The sequence below is a fragment of the Lathamus discolor genome, chromosome 6 (assembly GCF_037157495.1).
Source record: "Lathamus discolor isolate bLatDis1 chromosome 6, bLatDis1.hap1, whole genome shotgun sequence".
Taxonomy (NCBI): Eukaryota; Metazoa; Chordata; class Aves; order Psittaciformes; family Psittacidae; genus Lathamus; species Lathamus discolor.
The window spans coordinates 62,328,650-62,349,034 of record NC_088889.1 but is presented as its reverse complement, the minus strand read 5'-3'; the positions used below and the strand labels follow the sequence as shown (position 1 = coordinate 62,349,034).

General features: G+C 39.3%; 1 long non-coding RNA gene across 1 annotated transcript in view; it reads right to left on the bottom strand.

The window, feature by feature from the left end:
• Positions 1-1,627: 1,627 nt before the first annotated feature.
• Positions 1,628-20,385, bottom strand: part of LOC136017575 (uncharacterized) — a 69,932-nt gene continuing 51,174 nt past the window's right edge. Inside the window, exon 3 of the long non-coding RNA XR_010613989.1 lies at positions 1,628-1,691. This is a non-coding gene — a long non-coding RNA (uncharacterized LOC136017575). The remainder of the gene's footprint in view (positions 1,692-20,385) is intronic.

The window sequence follows — 20,385 nt, the reverse complement described above, 5'->3', positions numbered from 1 at the left end:
CTTTACTCCTCAGACTACAAGACAGTGGAAGAAGGGGAGAAGGGGTAGCACAGGGTCTGTGCAGCTGGTTAAGCTCCCAGACATCAGAAGCTTGCTAACCAGGCTGCTTGACAATCCCCTGGCCAGCTCTGCACTGCTAACAAGTGATAACATAGCACACAGCTCGTCATGGTTTCACTTATACCCGAAATCAATAATTATCCTTCTTGAGGATTGAAAATTGCCTTAAAGTTTTTTGCTTCTTTCAGAACACCATGCTACTAGACAAAGGGTTGTAGAAAATACATGAATCTGTGATAAGAAATACATTCAGGATTTTTAAAAACCCTACTTCACTCAGTCTGTACTTCTTAACACACACACACACACACACACACACACACACCCCCAACCACACAACCCCCCCACACACACCCACACACACACCATCAAGCCACTGTGTATTTTGTTAGTTCTATCTCTTTAACCATCTATCACTGCCATCAACTTAATTTCTGACCAGGGACGTGGGGTGTGATGTAATCATGTGGTATAGTTGTTCGAACAATTCAGTGCTATCTGGGTATCCCTTTGCCATCTATCATCTAGAATTTTATACTGCTTTCCAGATCACTCACAGGAATTAAAACTCTTCAGGACATAATTTCTTTCCCAGCAATTTCTTTCCTTGTCAAAACCAGAAAGAGAAGTTCAATCTCTTTACACTGAAAAACCAAAAAGCATTAGACTATAAAGTCATGCTCAGACAGCTGTGCATATGTGTGTCTGACTCTGTATATCTTTATTTTTCTTTCCTGAAATCAAGAGCAATCTTTTTGTGAACACTGTATGTTGAAATTGAGCCTCATCTCAGCTGAAGCAGAGATCATGTCCTTTTGATGCAATACAATACAATCAACATCTGTGGGAAACAAAGCTTCACATCAGGGCTTACAGAGCGCAAACAAGAGCAGCCTGAGGGGGAGATAATCAGTTTACACACAACTTATCATACCCATGTTATCAAGATGGAAAACAGCAGCAGAAATTAGTCTGAAGTGAAATTTCATTTTAGTACTGCTCAGTATGTGACTGAAGAGACCACGCTGCAGTGAGCCCTTAGAAAGCTGCTGGTGAACACCAATGACACTTGTCATCTCAGCACATAAAGGGAGGTTAACTTTGTATATAAACTGAGCAATTAATTTGTCTCAGTTTTATAGTTTTTCCCATCTCTAAAGGCAAAGTTCTTGAACTGCTACTGCTTTTACAAAATCCTCAAGAAGAATCTAGTAGAAAATACAAGGATCTAGAGGATCAAGCACTATGAAACAGTCTATGTCCTGTAATTTGAAACACAAATTGCCATCTCCTGCCATCACCTCTGCAGCAGTGGCTGCTCACACTGCTGCCCCCATATCCATCACCATTCTCTCACACCATGACACAGTGTCAGAGGTAACAGCAGCAGTGGAAAACCCAGTGAGCAGAGGAGCAGCAGGGAAGGTGTGCTGGAAACACGTGGGACAGTGGTAGGTCAGGGAGCAGGGCAGCCACGTGATCTGTAGGTAGGAAGGTCTCCTCGACCTGCATCAGCTGAACACCAGCTGTGGAAGATGTGGAGTAGTTACAGGCTGTCTTATTGTTATGATCTTACAGAAATGCTGCTTTGCTGTTCTTTGGCCGAAGACAAAATGAGGAAAAATGTCAATCTAGAACAAAAAATATTCCTGGTTTTATTTTTTTTTTTTTTTTAGAAAAAGGCATTTTTACTTCTGAAATTTAGTATTTGACACCAAAATTACATTTAATTAATGCTTCTTTTTGAATTTACAACTGAATTTTAAGAGTTTAAAAACAAAGCACACCTCAAAACTGAACGATTTTGCATATTTGACCTACACCTGTGAATCACGTTGGTTCGATAAAAATGGCCTTTGGTTAATGACCTAAGCATCCCTTGGTTAATTAACTATTTGTCCAAACTAACTCACCAGGGTCTAACCAGGGTCCCAGGGGACATCTGCTTCTGTGCTATGAAAACCTCTAAAGAGAGACCCTCTGCCTGTCCCAGTAGCATCACGTTATAAAATATACTTTCTACTAAATTTTCAGGACTGTCTAGTAATCAACTGGTTTGTTTGTTTGTTTCAACATTGCTGTATGATGACATGAAACATCTATTGTTGCATTAATCATAAAAGAGCTCAGACATTTGTAATAGATCAGATGTTGCTAATCTAGTCTCAGAGAACTGAGGTCTGAAATGTTTTCTCAGAGGAACAAATGTCTGTAATTAACTGTATTATGTTAAAAGGTCTGAGAGTAGCCATTTTATCTCTATGACCTGTCCAGTGCCTGCCTTGAAATTGTACCCCTGTAAAGAGACTTTAACAGCATTTTCTTTATTCAACAGCTAGCATGGAAAGAGATTTCTATCCCACGTAACTGCTGTCTGGAGACACTGCTTGGAGCACATTACTTTTTTAAACAAAAAGCAAGCCTTGAAAGAAATATCCCCATTATATTTCAAAAGAACCCCAACTAATTCAGTATCGCTGCTATTTTATGGGTATCCCCCATTATTCTTTCCTTAATACAGAAATTGGACTTCCACTGCATTCAGGAGGTGTCATGGACCAGCAGGCATTATTCTGAGCAAGGCTGCCATTTCAACATTACAGCCTCCTCCCCATGCTCTATAGTCTCTATTGCTATCACCAATGTAATGAAGAATCTGATATGAAAGGCTGCAAAAAATTAAGTACCATTGCCATGAATTCTGTTCCAGCTGCTTGCTCCTCATTTTAAATTACAATCCTCTGCATAGCCACAATATCATAAGCGATAAGGATGTTACAAAAAAGTGAAGAAGTATCAAACTGAGGGAATCCTGGCTGGAGTATAGAGATGAACAGATGAGTAACTCTGATCCTATATGTAAAATAAAGAAGTAAAATGCATGCTCAACAAAATAAACTGCCAGCTGTGACAAATTAGTATTCCTCCTTTGACTGACTTGGAGTTATGCTGGTTTACATCAGGTGAGGATCTGCTCCATGGCTTAGCCTTGTCATGTATCATCAGTAATTTCTTTTCCTGTTATTAATTGTGCTTAGGTATTCTTTTCTACGTCATCATAACAATGGCCTCCTCACTGTAGCAACACTCCAAAATATATTGAGCCTCCTCCCTGATACCTTCAATTTCAGCCTTACACTGTAATGACTCTCATATAAAACAGTCCTTCCTGAAAAATGTAACACTTCTAAAACAAAAATTTAGAGCTCTACCAGTTATTGAGGATCTGACATATTTGCTTTAAATAACTGCTCTTCCTGTTCTAAACAGTTCTGTTGTTTATCACATTTGCTAAGCAACACATTTTCCAAATTCTTAGATTCCAGTTGCAGCTCTTTTACCCTCCTGTGTCCACTGTCAATGCTTCCATATAAGGCTGTGTGTTTTCTTACAGGCAATGCTCTGAATAGCAAAAAGAAGCTTTTCAGCTGTTTCATATGGCTAGTAGTCTTCAGTTTACTAGCAAAAAATGACTGCACATCCCATTTATCACAAGTGTTGAGCCCACGTCTTTGTATTTTCTCTCCAGGTCAACTGGAAAAACAGCAAGCCAGGCAGACAGGACACAAGCAACTGTGTGTACTCATGTAGTCATCCTTAGTGCAACAGCAACTACACTGCGAACTAGCATCACTCAAGTTTATTAAGTTAATTCTCCATGATCCAGCAAACATGAAAGCTTCCACTCTGAAGTTTTAGACATATTTCTTACAGCAACATTCAAAATCTCAGTATTAAGTCAATACCCTGCAAGGAAGATCCCATTCTTTATTTTAAAACAGAGATGTTCAAACAATACAATCCCTGAAAAAGAAAACTGCTAGGTTAAAAGAAAGGGTTGAAGTAAAAATCTTCACAGATAACCTGACAAAAATGTCAACAGAAAGTGAGAGTAGGTGGGTATTTCTTATATACTTTCAGCATCATTAATAGCAACATTACTTGAACACAGACATCAACTGGGTCATCGAGTCCAATTCTCTGCTCTCTCAGGCAATCGTGTTGTATAAACCAGTTCATAAAGCCTGCTTGTATGCTTTTTTCGCTCCACTAATAACCCCATAGATAATCTTTTGCTTTATATAATGCATAAGACTGAATATCAATATTATGAAAAGCGTGACAGTTGGTGCTTTAATAAGTTGCCTAGCAATATTTGTGATGCTGCCATGCATGTGCAGCACTACATCGCAACCATAGAGAGGCTACAGGGTAATAAACCACAAGGATTTATTTAAATCTTAGAGACCAGCGTTATTGTTTGACTCTTATGTATTCTAGTTTGCTAAGTAGCTGCTCGCATACATGACCTTCTTAGGAGATCACATTGCTAAAAAGTCAGCTGAACTGAACTTGTTATATACATGGCTATGTATATGTATGTATGTGTATATATGTACATATATATATGTATATATGTGTCTATACGTATATATATATACACACACGTATACATGTATAACAATACACTTCTACCTTGCCAGTTGTATGCATAATTACTATAAATGGCACAAACCAAACAATTTTGGTCACTGACCAACTAGAATTACTCCATGCAGACTTTTATAAAATCTGCTTCCTTCCCTGCGCATCGTCAATTGATGCCAGAATCATACAAGCAGAAGAAACTCCCCTCTTTCCCCTTATAAATCTCTATATGAAAGGTACGTAACAGGATGAGAAGGCATACAGAAAAGCATCACTACAGTTACTCTGGACTCAATTTCAACAGATTCAATGAAAAAATATGAGACAGCGCTTGGACTGTTTTTTCCCTGCTTTATAACAGTGGCGCGCTCTGAGCTTTGCTGCTTCTGAAAGGATCCTTGCAGCCGTTCAATGAGATTTAAAAACTTGGCCAGTGACGCAATCCTTATAGCACCTTTGACGTTACTGAAGTCTCTCATGCATACTTGGGCCAAGCTTGAGAAAGGTTAAATATGTCTCAAAAATATTACTATGCTGATGTCAATATTATTCACATTACAACTGTGCTAAGAGACCCCCTACCAAGGCTGAAGCCACACTGAGCCAGCACTGTATGCGCTGGTAGCTGGAATTCATGCCTGGCCCTAGGAGCACTCCATACTAATTGATTACGCAGAAGAAACAGAAGAGAAAAAATTAAGTTATAAGGACTCACTTGAAGCCAGTATTAGAAATCACATCTTTTGAATCACAGGCCTTTACAAAACCCAGTCCTTCAGCCTGTATATGCACTGAGCAATGAGAAATAATAATAGACACTGTGAAGCTACCTTAAATAGCATCTCACAGACTTCTCTAGTACCTGAAGATTCTCAGAGTCATAGACTTGTGCTGCATCTGCCACTTTCAACCCTCACTACTGACAAGTTCTCCAGATAGGAAAATTCAAAGGTGCAATTCTACAATTCCATCACCTCTGTCGCAAAGCCACTTTGAGAAATTGCTAGTTTCTTTGCCACTGAGCACACTGATGATATCACATACAGCATGTACATTTCAGTGCTACCACCTCAAACTCAAGAGTATTTACTTTGCTTTTATTTCCCTTTTTAAACGTGTCTTCAACCTCCTACTCATTCATTTCGCAGAATCTGAATATGCAAACACACCACAGTACATCTGGATCATGGATCATCACTTAAGTCTTCAATTCACCAACTAGCTCCTTCTGCTGATTCACAGGCTTAAACTTCAAATAAACACCACTCATTTTACAGTTTCTAAAGCAATCTAATATCAAAGGGAATCATTACATGAAAAAATAGTACTTCCCAGAAATAACAAGTAAGGTTATTCAAAGACATATAAATACAAAGTCACACCTTGAAGAGGCAGAAAAATAATTTCTAATATATGCATAGTTGACCTGAGCTGCAGGATGACAGTTTACACTGCACAAGATTGGCCATTCACCCATCATTTGTATTTGTTCCTCTGCCTGACAGTTTCCCCTGCAGCCTGGGTTGCTGGTATCCATGGCAGCTGGTGCATCCTGCTGGGGACCTGCCGGAAACACCCTTTGTATAGGGACACAAAGAAAGAGAGTACAGTGGGTAGAGGAAAGGAAATAACAGTTACAGGGTTTTGAAGTCAAAAGGGTGGCACTTCAATTTATAATTAGAAAAGGCATGTTAATTACAGATTATTGAAAGTGAAATAGGTCAGAAGACAAAGATATAAGTGATAATTAATGTACCACTAAAACAAACGCTAAAAGCCAAAACAACCCCCCCAAACACTAATTCTCTCAATAATGAATAAATAGTGAGTCACACATACTTTTTATGCCTTTTTCCTCTCTGTTCTCCTCACACAGAGGCAATTGCATTTTAAGAGCCAGTAGAGAAGACATTTCAGCATGGATCTCCAGAGGAGAGGGGAGAAGGGAGGGTTTCCAGAGACTCTGTCCTTAATTCTAGCCACTATCAGCTATATAATATAATTGAGGGAAACAAAAAAAAGTTGAAAAAACATCATGAGAGGGTTCTGCCAGTGGAGAAAATTATTTAAAATTCAATGTTTCAGCTAGTAGTGCCAAAGCGATACAAGGGTCAGAGGTGACTGGTAGCACAGGAACCCATTCTGTCTCCACAGCAAACTCACAAACTTTGAGCATCACAAGTTTGATGATTTCTTTAGGTTAAAGGGCTGCTAGTATTTGAAACCAAAACATTTACAAATAGCATATCTTGTCCCTGAACAAGGAATACCACAGTACACTCTGGGCCTGTAAATCTCTTAGTGGCATTACCACTTAGTGGCAAGCTGGAGCAAGGCAATCCATCCCTCATTACAGCACCACCTGAATACTCCCAGTTTATGCTTGATAGTAATAATAATAATCTTTCCCCAAGGCTTAGTCACTAAACCCAAATATTGTTCTCCTGAACTTCCTGGTGCAGTAAAATCTAGTGGAAGATATGAAAATAAATGTCTGACAAAATAGCCCTATAAGACAAGGTCATTTTAAGCCCTGACTAGTTACTAGAAAGAGACCTATTGATTACAATATGTGACTGATTAAGCCCTAAACCAATGCCTTACAGGACTATTTCTGTCAGACAGTTACTTTTAAATCTTTCTAGACTAAACTGCAACAGAAAAATCCAAGTTTTGTAGTTCATCTATGAGGTCAATGAGAATCATGAAAACTCTTGAAATAATAAAAGTAGGTAGAGCAATTACTGTTATGACTACTAAGCAATAAAGCAGGAATTTCACCGAGAGGATTAATAAAAATCCCAAAACATAAGAATGTTTGACTTGGTGAACATCTCTTTACTATCTATTATTTCTGCTAATAAACAAAACCAAAGAGAAAAATACACTCAGACCCAATCCTAATCATCTAGCTGCTTTGGAAATGCTAAGAATATGACCCACTGCAGTGCTTCACGCAAACGCTAATTAATTTCCTGCACCAAATCTCAATGGAACCATGGAATCCAGGAACAATTTGAAATTTGCAAGCTGAAGGAGATTGTAAACCCTTGTCAAATCCTCTTCTTCCACAGAAAGGAAACCTTGTGCCTGTATATCCCACAGTCTCACACACCACCCCATCTGCCCAATGCAGTCCCAACCAGGGACCATGAGCCCTTGAGTCCTGATCTTCCTTCAAAGGTGCTCATTAGAAATGCTAATGCTTTTTATGGGTAGGTGGGAAAGTAAAAGTGGAGCCATTACTTTGCTGCTTTCATCAGCTTTACTAGTAATTTTCACATTCCCTTTCCTCCTATTTCTTTTTTATCTGTTTTGAATTGGCCATGATTAAATCAATAAAAAAAAAAACCTTACCTAACAAATGAGTTACAGAGAAAAAACCCCAAAACAACCAAACAACAAACCAAAAAAAAAAAAAAAACAAACAAAAAAATTAAATTGTGCAGAGCTTTTACTCTCACTCATAACTCATGGAGTACAAACAGTGATTAGCCAATAATTATCCATTAGCAACAGAATTTTCTTATCATGTTAACACCCTTAGCTAGAAAAGAAGAAAGTCTACAGTAAAGTCTCTAGCATAAATGCCAGTATAAAGCAAGTTTAAAAATCACGCAAAAGCTAAAAAAAAAAATAAAAAAATAAAATTCAGTGAGCTTTTCTGACATTGAAATATTTAATAAACCTGGGATGACAAAAGATAAGAATTTTATTGAAACCAATTTATTTCTAATTCAAATATTTGAACAAAACACTGTGCATTGTATGTAGGTTTTTTACTTGCATTTGCACTATAAAAAGTTCAAGTCTCCTAGGCAATTTTTATATTGTATATTAAATCCACAGAAAATGGGCTTGAACATAAATCTCTCATTCAAATGGAAAACATTATAAAAGCCCAAGCCTTACATTTTAAATCTCCTAGCCTTCCTCTTGAAACTCGAGGACAGCTAAGATCATCTTTTAAGTCTTAACAGGAGGAAAACCACTTCAGGCTGAGAGCATGCTTAGGAAGCTGCTCCTAACTCCTCCTCGAGCCATTCCCCCATTCCTTTCTGTCATGTACTTGTGGCATGTAAGCTCTTTACTAATCCTTCTTCAAATGCAACACTAATCTCATAAAAGATACTTCCAACAGCCTTCCTTCCCCACATTACAACAAAACACAAGGTCCTTGTGACATTCTCAGTGGTCTTGCTCATGTCCTGGAAAAATTCTGGAAATTCATGATATAGGGCTGTAAAAAAAACTGAAGTCAAACTGCTGTGGTTGAATTTGAGGATCTTTCCTGTTTATTTCCTAAGCCTGGGCTTCTATTATTCCTTTTTCTTGTCTGCAGAAAGAGCACAGTACTTCCCCCATCTGTGGGAAGCTTAATCAATTAAGCGGAGTAATTTATGTCTTTAAAGCATTTCCAGATTATTATACAATAAGCAGTCTAGAATTGCATCAGTGGGTTAAGTTATTTGAATTAAATTTACCTGAGACCAACTAAAAGGAGATCAAGAATTTGAACAGAAGATGTGTGAATGCATGAAGTAATCAAGCCTGCATTTAAATATTGAAAAGCAGCACATTTAGAGTTATTACAGCCTGGGATAAGTGATAAACAAACAGTATTCCACCTGAACATATATTCTGTGGTAGAACTACTGAAATTGCAATACCCAGTATTATTCTTTAGAGAGAAATTAAATGCCATGGAAAACTCTCTTTTACATAAATACTGTTTTGCCCATAAAGATACCACAAGCACCCTGCTGAAATACATAACCAATTATTTTAATCAGATATTCCAGCAAAACCCCCACAGCCATGTACATTATGTCCAGTGATGGCACTGATAAGTGCTTGTCACAAAACATTAATTGCATTTCATTGAAAATACTCAAACAGCCTAAACAATTTCAAATATTGTATGCCATTTCTCTATAATTGGTCCAAAGAAGTATTCCCCTCTACCTTTCACATCCATGTGAAGTTAAGAATGGTTCTGTAACTTGATGAAGACAAACACTTTGATGTTCCTTTGTGTTAGAAGAATCTTTATGCAATAAATTACAATTATGTAAATATTAGCCCCTCTAGGGTAGAAGTGCCTCTTTCAGGCATAAGATGATTAGAGCAGAAAAATTATTAGATTTGTCCATGACCATGGACAAATTTGCTTCTTCAGGAAATTCTCTTATCAAAGAGTTTAATCCTATTCCCACTGAAGCAAGTAAATTTGGCCACTGAGGTAAATGGAAAGAGAATTCATTTCATCCATTCAGGCAGTACCCTAAAAGCCCAGATGATAATAACATCCCTAGTATGAATATTTAGTTACAGTCCTTAACACTGTCCTTTCAAAGCCGTGAATGCTTTTACTATTAACATTCCTTTTCTTCTCACATGAAGTCTCAGGCTTCTCTGAAAAACTGCAAAATGTTACTAAACCTCCATAACAGCTGGGCAGCAAGCATGCACGCCCATAATCACATATTGTGGTTAGTGCAGTGGGATTGCCTGGTGACGGGGCAGCACACAATTACATTGCTTTTGGCATTAAAGCTTAGTGGATGATAACTTGATCTGATGGTTGCAAGGCTGCAACAATGATTACAGGATTTGTGAGAGACAGGCAACTGTGGCTGTGTAAGAAGAAAAATGCATATGAAGTAAAGGATGTTTGTAACCCTGATTACATCATGCAGTCCTTTCTGTCCCCCTCACAAAATGCATAGTTTGTACTCTGCTCCTGGAGGCTTTTATATTATGCTTCAGAATCAGTTTGAGGTAGTAAGTAGCAAGCAGGTTCCTCTGTTCCTTTTCTCGTGAGATTATAAAAGGCTCCAATAGAGCTAAACTTTCATTCCTTAGGAGGAGACCAGTTAGCTTATGATTTGGTGTTGCTGTTTCCTTATGGTTTTTCTCATTGTTGAAGACCACAAGACAGACTGGATTCCCAAAGAATGCAAAGGAGATGGTGCCTCTTCACAGCAAGCAATACAGTAATAGCAGAGTGAATTTGAGGCTGTTTGTAGACCTATGAAGTTTTGATAAGGAAAGGGTGAAACAAACATTATTTGAAGATTAAGGCTTTATCCTTAAATACTGAGGCCAAAGACAGTACAATCTCCTGAATAATTTATGCATGTGCTGAAACACGTGAATTAATGTAGAGCTTAATAACGTCTTTTTCTTTTATACCTAGACTAAAATGAAAAGTGAACAATGTTACATTTTCATACTACAACACAGAGCATACTCCTGCTTCACCAAAGGTTTATGGTACCTTATGTATCCAGCACAGAATTAGGACAACATACCAGATTCCAAATATGTTGTGAAGTTTTGCAAATTTGAACTGTTTTCAAGAAGGGAGATTAACATCCCATAGGTTTGACATTTAGTGCTATGTTTTCATTCTGTAACACTTGCTCAAAATATTTGTTACACACACATAGAATCATAGAATAGTTAGGGTTGGAAAGTACCTTAAGATCATCTAGTTCCAACCCCCTGCCATGGGCAGGGACACCTCACACTAAACCATCCCACACAAGGCTTCATCCAACCTGGCCTTGAACACTGCCAGGGATGGAGCATTCACAACTTCCCTGAGCAACCGATTCCAGTGCCTCAACACCCTAACAGGAAAGAATTTCCTCCTTATATCCAAACTCCCCCTGTTTAAGTTTTAACCCGTTACCCCTTGTCCTGTCACCACAGTCCCTGATGAAGAGTCCCTCCCCAGTTGTGGGCCCCATTCAGATACTGGAAGGATGCTATGAGGTCTCCACGCAGCCTTCTCCTCTCCAGGCTGAACAGCCCCAACTTTCTCAGCCTATCTTCATAAGGGAGGTGCTCCAGTCCCCCGATCATCCTCGCGGCCCTCCTCTGGACTTGTTTCAACAGTTCCATGTCCTTTTTATGTTGAGGACACCCCAACTGCACACAATACTCCAGGTGAGGTCTCACAAGAGCAGAGTAGAGGGGCAGGATCACCTCCTTCGACCTGCTGGACACGCTCCTTTTGATGCGGCCCAGGATACAGTTGGCTTTCTGGGCGGTGAGTGCACACTGAAGCCGGCTCATGTTCATTTTCTCATCAACCAGCACCCCCAAGTCCTTCTCCGCAGGGCTGCTCTGCTTGCGTGAAACTAACATCTTTCTTTAGAAGAACAGCAATAATTACCAACAACATTGGTCAGTGTCTGTGTATTTTTTAAAGACCTGACTCCACAGCTGTCTTAGGGGGTGGAGAGTTAATATGTAGTAGAAGATTCCTACTTCAAGAAATGCTCAGCAGATGGGTTACTTTATTGTCCTAAAAATAAATTGTGACAGATGTGCTTCATGACTAACATGCCGAATCCATGAGGTAGTGTGTCTGCATTGAAGGTGAAGAGGGGGAAAACCTGAAGTGACAACTCTGCTTCACATATTGACATGACACTGGCTCCCCCCTGCCGAAAGGTCTATAAAACAATAGCAAGATGTTATTGGGAAGTAGCAACAAAACAGTTACTGTGGCTCAGCAGCTTCTTGCTGAGATATCTTATTCATGCAATTCAGGTTAGAGCCCAACATCATAAGCACTTCTGAGTTGGAACATCAAGGTTAGCAGCGCCCTGATACCCCTGGATTTACACCAACTTGAATGGACTAGAAAAATCATGGAGTGTTATGGGGGCATTTGATGTTTGTACCAGCAGGTGGACACACTTGACAGCCTGTCTGTGGAGTGTAAGTTTCACTTATTTCTATTACACACATACTGTGTTATACACACACTTATATGCATATGTATATGTGTTCATTAAATTCCACAAAGAGATTGATCTTGGTGTGCTCCTTCTCCACCCTCCTCACGGCCTTAATGCTTTATTTTATGCAGAATTGGTACTCATGCCTGGAGACACTGTGGCTGCCCCATCCCCGGAAGTGTTCAAGGCCAGCTTGTATGGAGCTTTGAGCAACTTGGTCTAGTGGAAGGTGTCCCTGCACATGGCAGAGGGTTGGAACTAGATGAGCTTATGATTATGAAGGTAACTTCCTACAGTTAAGAAGGTAACTTTCTAGAGTTCACCAGTACCCAGATGAAGAGATTAAGCCAGTGGTATCTGCTGTTTAAGAGCAACTCTTTGATTGTCTGAACCTAGAATTTACCATTTATGGAAGGATTACTTAAGTACCTACAGAAAGTTACATATTTCCCCCCAGTTTTCTAAGGCAAAATCTTTTGCAGCAGAGAGGGCTAATTGAACTCTTAAGTGATGAAGAAAAGCACTGACAAGTACTCTAGGAGCTAGAATATTCCTGAGCTGCCAGTGACCAGTGGGTCTGGCTCTGCCCCAGCCCACAAGCCTACTGAAGCACCTTATTGTAACTGATCCATGCACTTGAGTATAAAGGAGATTACACTCTCTGTCTAGTCTGAATGTGACTCAGTCCTGCAGCTTTTTTATTATTTTTTTTTTAAGAAGGCTTGAAAACAAAAGCTCTGCCAATCATGTTTGCTTTATCTTATCCCATAGACTCCTTTGTATAAGAAAAGCTGCAAAATACTCTTTTCAGTTTGTTTACCTGAAGCTCCATAAGCTCCATGCCACTTTGAAAGTGTAAACACATATAATGAGAATGCTTTTGTAAAGCATTAACTCACATTTTCACAGTGGCCTGTGAGCACTTTTATTTAATAGGTAATTTTAGGGTGACAAATACATTTATTTTAAATTTTAGAATGACATATATTTTAAATGATTTTCATTTATTTATATTTTTCAATTTAGTTTATATTTTAAAAGATACTTTAAATTTTTAGAATTACAAATACAAATATGACTAATTGTTGTCTTGGCAGCCTTCCTCAGCTACCTCACCTCTACACTGCTGACAGCCCCATGGCTGCAAAGTAAAGCACTACACAACATGATGCTTTCAGCCTGACCTTGAGAAACATTTCCATCCTTAAGAAAGGAATTATCCTGCTTTAGAGAGATGAGCGTGGGTACATCCAGGTATTTGTACACCATTCAAATAGAGAATCTGTTCAATCTTTCCTCACTATTTAGCAATAGACTAAGACTAAAGGTATGGACTTCGGCTTACTCAGCCTGCCACAGCAGATGCTTCAGAAATACACATTACATGCATTAAAATAAACTCCACATTGCAGTTATTGCTCCCAATAAGCAGCCTCTCAAACCCATTCTTACTATGCTTACTGAGGATAGTATATTATTCTGTAAATGATTTCCTACGATTCCAATGTGATAATCATAGGGTAAAGCATGATTTAAAAGGGTTATGCAAAGGAAAAAAATCAGAATCCGCTACTTATTTTGCACGCTTTGTTAGCCTCTCAAAAACAAACAAAACAGAGCAGCTTTAGCAAAGCAAAATATTAGAAAAGACACTTTTATTTTTCCCTAATCTTCAGTTTGATGAGAATCTGCCAGCACTTCACACAGTAACTACTTGTACGTGGCTTCGACTAACAAACTGCTAATAATTTAAACTTTTTCAGCAGTAGTATCACATTTTAAATTACTTTGGAGACTCTCTAACCTATCTGAATGCTATCTGATCTTAACCAATATTTTTTTCACCCTCTTTCAAAGAGTTGATACTGTACCAATGTACAAATCTGCAAATATTGCAGCATCTCTTTGTATTGTTACAAAGAAAAAATCATATAACCAGGCACCTATTTCTAATTTGTGGTCTTCACCAAATCGTGGTCAAAAAAATGTTAGCACAAAGATAAAATAATCACAGATCTCCTTTATGGCTATTCATCAGTCTTGAGAAGTTACCTCCTCACTATCACTTTTAAGACTCGGGACCTACTTTCCAAATGTCAAGGCAATTTCTCTGTAACTTTCCTTTCAGCAGTGCTGAGTCTCCTCTGCTGGTAATTTTCAGGTAACACAAAATTTCAAAATTACAAAAATGAGAACAGATGGTTTGGACTTAATTCTCCCTTTTCCTCCTTAACGCCAGCAGGAGAAGTTAGACTTACAGACAATTTTCTCTATGCTCACATAACTGGTAGGTTTCTCCAAATAAACAGATATTATGCAATCTCTGTTACTATAATTATCACGTACAGAAAACTGAAAAGACAACAGACCAGTGTAGGGTAATGGAAGAAATTATACAAGATCCTGCTGTGAGCAGGCTAAACTAGATTCCATAGTGTAGGCAGGTAGCTAAAGCCATGATAAATTACCACTGTGTGATATATGTTTCTTAAAATTGGAAAAGAATAGACCAAAACCAGCACTAAGATGGCTGTTGTGATGCATGAGTAGAAGGAGAAATAACTACATTAGAAATGTTCCAGATCCCTTTCAGCAGTGGAAATTAATGGAACACTGTCAATTAGCCTGAAACACTTAGCATAATGTATTTGGAATTTGCATGATGGATGGTTTATGTAACTCCATAACAAAATTCAACAGAAGAAAATTGGTTCCTTCAACTTCTGTAACTGTTCCTCACTAAGGTAAAACAAACAGAAAAAAAGTAAATCCATATAAAAACATTTCCCAGGGATAAAGTTGGGCATTTACTCCTGTGTTTAGGCTTTCAAACGCTCTCCAGATGTAAAGCCCTTGCTAAAAAGCCAAAAAAACCATTCTGAGCCTATGTGCAGTACGCACACCTAGCAGTTTCACAGCAGTCAACGAGACTCCTCACAAGCTTACCACCTTAAACCTGGGTGAAAAACTGAGAAACGGGTTCTAGATTTTGAATCTAAGTGTGTTCTCTGCAGTCACTACTGAGCTGATCCATTCAGCTCTGTCACCCTTCGAGCCCTGCATTGCAAAATGCTCCAAACGCACAGCTTATTTCAATAAGACATTTCATATGCCAGATGGACACACACTGGAGTGCCTGAATGAACCGGAGCCAGGTAGCAGGAGTGTTTTCTAGTCATTACCATACTGTTCTCTTCATGTAACCCCATTAGAGCAGAAATAGATCAGTGATAAGCAAATGCAGGATGCTGCAGAGATTGTAGCCACTTGGCAAAGTGCTAGGACCTGTCTCAAGAGCTGGTTCTTGTTAGACAAGAAAAGGAGAAACTTTCCTTTGCTAAAAAACATTTTTCTTCCTGCAAAACTGCAATAAGGCCAAACATGACAGTGCCCCTCCAGGACTAAAGACTGGATAATTCAATGAGAAAAACTACTTGCACGTTTATCAACAACATCTTATGACCCAAACACAAACGTCTCAGACAGCAGAGATTTTGGGTATTTTTCTTTAAAGAAATGCCAAGTCACTGTACCATCTTTAGGCTAATTATTAATTACCAGTGTTTTCCCCTCATGCAAATTCAGCCATTTGTCAAATTCCTTATGGAGTAAGAAGTCAAATAGATAATATAGAGAATATGTTTTAAAAGTATAAAATATTCTGCAAGAGGCAAAACCTCCCTGTGGTTGCTAATTATTAAGCCACATGCTGGTACAGTTATGTAATTGTAGCTGCACATCTTGCCTGCACTTTTTCATTATTTACTTCAGCAAGAGGTGGAATTAAAATAACTTCCTGCATGCCTTCATCAATAAAAAAAAAAAAGTCTTCTCAGACCTGAACTTTATGAAAGCCCCTGACAAAGCCTTTGTCAGATAATGCCTCTCACTGAACATTAAGCATGAATTCTTTGGTATTTGTCACCAGTATAGCTCCTCCCTTCTTCATGAAATTAGTGTTATTAAGTGTAAAACGAATGCTGTGCAGTTTCTCTAGCATAGACCTCCCCCCCCCCCAACTGATCTGTGGGTTGGAAAACATTATATAAAAAAGAAGGAGCCACAGATGGTCCTTCTGTGGCAGTCCAAGATGTTTAAGATCACCCTGCTCCTATTACAAAAGCCAAACAAAACCAATTAAAGCATCAGACACCATGGCACATATCAGAACTACATGTGCAGTTTGTCACTTTAATCATACAATTAAACCATAATCAGGTTACATGGAGCAAGACACCTCATCTTCTAGGGTCCCAGCTGTTCCCTCAGAGAAGTTGCAGCTAGGGGTTACACAGTCATCCTGGGATTTACAGGAAAAGACTTCTTAGCATTACCTTCTTCCTGCTTTCCCCACAAGGGTACTCCTGCAGTGGGTGCAGAATGTTCCCAAAAACTTCTCTCATGCCTACCCACCTCTGGAGCAGAGACCACTTCATAGAGAGGCAAGAGGAAGAGGGGATGGAAGCAGCCCAACTAACATTTAAAGATAAAACGAAGCTGAGACTGCACCTGAGAAGGTGTGTGGGATAAATTTCCAAGGGAAGTGAGGACAGAGATGAAGGTAAGACAGGGCGATCAAAGGGTCACCTGACATAGCACAGGCATGCCTTGACAAGGAATTTGCAGTGGTGTGGAAGGAGGAACTAGTGGAAAGCAGGTAAACACTGAATTTACATTTGAAGCTAAATAGATTTGAAACATAAAAATAAGAGGTTTATTTAGTTATCTGCTTATAATGAAAACAGAAATTGTCCCACTTCCAAGCAGGGAACTTCAGAATTATAAATTATTCTGGATAGGTGGCCTGCTTCCTAAGATATTTAGATCTACTTAAATTCAGTTCTGAGGCTATGGCTACTGAAAAATATAGTTTCTTTCAAATTTCACTCCACAGCAAACATTCGTAAAAGACTCAATATGGGCCTGAATATGACAAAATTACCATTTGCTTAACTATGGCTTTGATTTTCATATGTAATAGTGGCATTTTTAAATGTTAATTTGAAAACGCATAATATATACCCATGGTTAGCATAGGTGAAGAGTTCCGTCACTCATGACTCCAGCTCGAGCACTTATCACCATTCACTTCACTTAGTCAAGTGAAGATTTTATTTTACAACTCTGCGTTACACCCCAGTTTGCCAACCAATTTGGCATACATCTACATTGGTAGAGTGCCCCTCTGACCATGCCTGGAAGCCATCAAGAGCCCAGGGCAGATGAAGCCAGATCCTCTGCGCTCAGACTCCTTCCCTGAATAGAGCAATAGAAAGACCTGCAGAAATTCATGGCTGAGAGGTGGTAAGAACAATTTCTATAACTGCATTAGCTAGAACCAATTTCATGAATGCCCCTAGCCCATTTCTGTGCTGAGACAGGCTATGCGGAACCACCTTTGGCAGTGACTCATATTAATCTATTTGACACTGCATTGAAACAGACTGTCAATGATCACTCAGACAATAACAGAGCTCAAACAAGACAGTAGCTAACAGCCAGAGTGAAAGAATAGTTTTAGTCAAGACAATTTTTTCTTATCAATTTGCAGTTACTGAGGTGTAGAAGACAATATGGAGCAAGGACTTTGGAAAGAAATTTCCAGTAGGTGAAACGTAAGAATTGACTGGCATAAAGGCATTTATTGAGCCACAGACGTGCACCAGTGAGCCTCCAATATTAACTTGAACAAAGCAAGAAAAATATCTATAGGCTTCATGGTCAGTAGCCCTGGCTCAAACCTACTCAGCCAACATGATCTGTATGATGCAGGAAATTCCCTACCCTTCACAGATATCTAAATAACTCTGGGGGTTTGTGCCTTAGGTCCTTCTGCATCAATACACTATTTGAGACATGGAAAATTGTATTATTTCCTTACGTTAGCAGGTGACACAGGACACTCATATTGGATTAAGCACTGAAGTCACTACGAATTAAGAATTTCCACTACATATTTTACAGGGTCAGATACCCTGAAAAAATTAAACAGGTATCATAATCTCACCTCTAGTCTTGGATACGTATAAACATATAACTAAAAAATAAACCAACCCAACCATTCCCAGTCATTTGCTGTCATTTGTAATTGTTGTCTCCTGCTTATGCAGCTCAAATACCAGAGGGCACTTATCAAATGAATAGATTAAAATGGTACAATTTCCTCATTTAGTCCCAAGTAAATCAAGGAAAACACAAGGAAAAAGCCCAACAGCAGAGTTTCATTTACAATTCCCAGCCTTCAACCCGTGACACTAACAAAATTAAAAAGAAGGCCTGCCTAATAATGTTGTTTACTATTAACAAATACTAATACTGCCATCTCCCAATTTTAAGGCAATTACAAAAGGCAATTGAGAATACCTTTGAAAATGTGTTTTAGATTTTGTAAGCAGTCACACTGACATTAGACTAATGGAGTGCCACTAAAATCAGTTAAATTGGCCTGGCTCAAAGTTCAGGAAGCATCACAATATCTACAGCCAAAAAGTTAGCAAGAAGATTATGTCTTATCCAGCAAATATCACCATAAGCCTTTTTCATTCCCATTTTCCCAAAATTTAAAAATACTCTGTGTCAAGGAGCAAACAGATGCCTCATGCCTAAAAGTTGGACAGTTCAATTCCATAACTTGCTTGCTTCACAATTAACAATTAAAGAAAAAAATGATTCTTAGCTTAAACCTTCATAGAAAAATCCTTGTAACAGCCACATCAAACAAAGGGCCTAAGGCTGCATGATTTACTAGCAATTTAAGAGTCACTTCCTGCATGTTGAGACTGGGCATCTACCAATAGTACCAATCTTTCTTTCTTTGTTCTTTTATTTCTGCCTATAAAAGATTTCTATCAATACTGGATTGGAAACAATGTAAGTATATCCATAATTAACCATAAAGTAACTGAAAAATTCAAGTGAACACACAAATCCCACACCCACCCCCCCAAAATTTATTGTTTAAACTCAAAGCTTCACCAACATAGAATCATAGAATCAACTAAATTGCAAAACACCTTTAAGATCATCAAGTCCAACTATTCCCCCATCACCGTCAAGTCTGCCACTAAACCATGTCACTAAGGGTCTCATCTTTTGACCACTTCCAGGGATAGTAAGTCCACCACTGCCCTGGGCAGCCTGTTCCAATGCCTGATCACCCTTTTGGGGAAGAAATTTTTTCTAATACCCAGTCCAAACCTTCTCTGGCACACCTTGAGGCTGTTACCTCTTGTCCTACCCCTTGTTGCTGGGGAGAAGAGATCAGCCACCTCCTACATCAGCTACAGGTTTGGGTTGTAACATGGACTCGCCACTACACTGTTATAGACTCTTACAGTCTATGTCCAGCGACCCAACATGTGCCATCACTCACCTCCACAGGGAGGGCTCTCCCCTCAACCAGCTCCCAGACCCAGGGAGAGCCCCCAGCTGCAAGAGCTCTGCACCACCAGCAACACCGGGTGGACAGGACAAGAGCTGCACAAGAAGGAATTTTCCCTGGAGCCTGTCTCAGGGGAAGATTTGGTGGGATTTGGCCAAGGCTTTGGTGGGGCTTTGGCTGGGGGACAAGTGCACCTGCCACCCCTACCGACATGTACAGAGGATGACAAGCATGGCCAAACCAGAGCTACATCCAGCCCAGAGTCTATACCCAAAAAAATCCTTTCCAGGTTTTTAGAAAACTGGCTGAGAACTGAATGTAGTACACATACTTTGGGGGCTGGTATGGAGTCCATTAGCAATCCCCTTTTTCTGAGCTGCCGCATTTCCACTGTCGTTACGACCCTCCTGTTGCATCCCCCTCTACCCAACAGCACCTGCTGCTACACTGGCAATCATGTAGCAGACATTCTCGCAAGAAGAGCATGCAGCAAACATAAGTGACACTTCAAATTCTGACCCTGTTCCAGTCTTCTGAGTTCCTGCCACAGCTGATTCATTTGGCAAAGCTTTGCAGTGCTCTCAGGAAAGAGAGAGGAGAGCAAGACAGTAAGAGGATGCTCACGGAAATATGTAAGAAAGCTATGTAACATACTGTTATGTACTCTCCCAGCATCCTGTGATGTGCAGCTCAGGCAACTTTTGAGGCAGAGAGCATCTTTGTATTTAGCCCTAAGTGAGTTCCTCTTCCATTAATTTCTTT